A 1,737-nucleotide genomic window follows, 5' to 3' on the forward strand; every position below is an offset into this window, starting at 1 on the left:
GCCCCAAATTGTTTTTAGGTAAAACTTTGTTAAATTATTTGGGGTTTATGTTGGTTGAGGTTGGATTTTTTTAAACATCTTTAATTGAGATCCTTTTTATTGGAACAGATAAGTAAGGAATCAAATTTATGTGGTTGAGATTCAATGTCCTTTAGATTTGTTTTATTCAAATTTTGGGGAATTAGGATTAAAAGAGTGAAATTTATATATATATATATATTATAATTAGGGTTTTTGTTGATTTAAAAAGGGGAATTAATGGCCTTGGGAAGTGTACATTAGAGAAAAAAACCAAGAAAGGAAAAAAGGGGAAAACCCTTTCTTCCCCCTAGCAGCACGAGAACCCCTCCCTTCCGCGGCGCCGCCCCCCCGCCCCCCCCCCCCCCCCCCCCCCCCAAAAAAGCTCTCTCTTCTTCCAGTCGCGCAAGGAGCCGCTGCCTAGCGATAGCTGCTGCCGACCGCACACCGAAAGGCATCGCCGTTGAGTCACGTCCCAGCTAGCCGTCGCCCAAAAAATGCAGTGCCACGCCTCCTCGTCTTCAGCCCCCAACCGCGCGACTCTGTAGTCCGCCCATCTACGTCGACATGTCAGCCACGCCATCCGACCCGGTCCATCCTGCATTTCCTCTCTGGCGTCGCTCCTCCTCAGCTCTGCCAGTCTTCGGATTCTGGTATTCGGGGTAATTTCGGGTTCTGTTGGTATGCCTATTGTCATTGGTACCAAAGCTAATTTACCCATAGAATTTTGTGGTTGAATTCAGAAACCCTTGATGGTGAAGAAAGTTTCCAAACTGAGTGAAGGTTCGTTTGGGGCATTTCGATACCCTTAGGCTAAGTGGATGCAGTTTCAATGCAGTTGTGGGATGGGTTGTGCTGCTATGATTTGTTTCAAACCATTGATATTGTTGTATGGGTAGGTCAGATTGCTCATTTGAAGTGTTGGGAGATCATTTCGAGTGTGTGGTTTTCGTTGCTGTCGTGCTTGTATTGAACCGTTAGTATGAGATATCTTGATATGCCTGTTGGTTAGTTGAAAATTTTGGAAGCTCATGCATATGTCATGGAATGTTCCTATGATATGTTCTAGGAGGGTTTGATGGATTGGTAAATTGTGAACATGATTTATGACCTTGGTTGTATGCTTATGTTTGTATGAGATTGTAGTGACTGTTAGCTGTAGTGACTGTTAGCACAGCACACATAGCATGTTGTGAGTTTTCGGGCCCACACATTATGCTTATATATGGTGTCCCCTTCGGACCACCACTTATGTTTATAATTGTGCCCTCCGGAATCACTATTTATGAAAGCATGCCTTCAATGGGATGCTATTGTGCACTTGTGTCCCGATGGGAAGGCTAACAAATCATGGAGTGGGCCTTGTAGTGGGTTGCTTAAACCTTTGAACATTCCTTGACTTCATTTATTGATTCATTTAATTGTTATTTATTTTAAAGTTGGGTCAAGAGTACCTCGAACGGTAAATTGTTATTTTTTTTTTTTTAGGAATTCTCTTCCTTATTTATTTGAGCTTTATTTAATGAAATAAAATTTTTATCTCTTTTATTTAAATATTCTTCGAGAAATGTATTGTCAAGCATATGTATGCATAGATTAGGGTCCTAGAAACATACAAGAAATTAGGGTCCTAGAAACATACTAGAAATTAGGATCGTTACACATAAGTTGTGAAAATGATGGAGATCAAGGCCTGACATTATGGAAAATGCGCAGCAG

General features: G+C 41.4%; 1 long non-coding RNA gene across 1 annotated transcript; it reads left to right on the top strand.

Moving 5' to 3' along the window:
• Nucleotides 1-524: 524 nt before the first annotated feature.
• On the top strand, nt 525-1,173 carry LOC120082010. Its single transcript, XR_005483015.1, has 2 exons — nt 525-680; nt 762-1,173. It is a non-coding gene; the product is annotated as an uncharacterized LOC120082010 (long non-coding RNA).
• The last annotated feature ends 564 nt before the right edge of the window (nt 1,174-1,737 follow it).

Source organism: Benincasa hispida, chromosome 1 (assembly GCF_009727055.1).
Source record: "Benincasa hispida cultivar B227 chromosome 1, ASM972705v1, whole genome shotgun sequence".
NCBI lineage: Eukaryota > Viridiplantae > Streptophyta > Magnoliopsida > Cucurbitales > Cucurbitaceae > Benincasa > Benincasa hispida.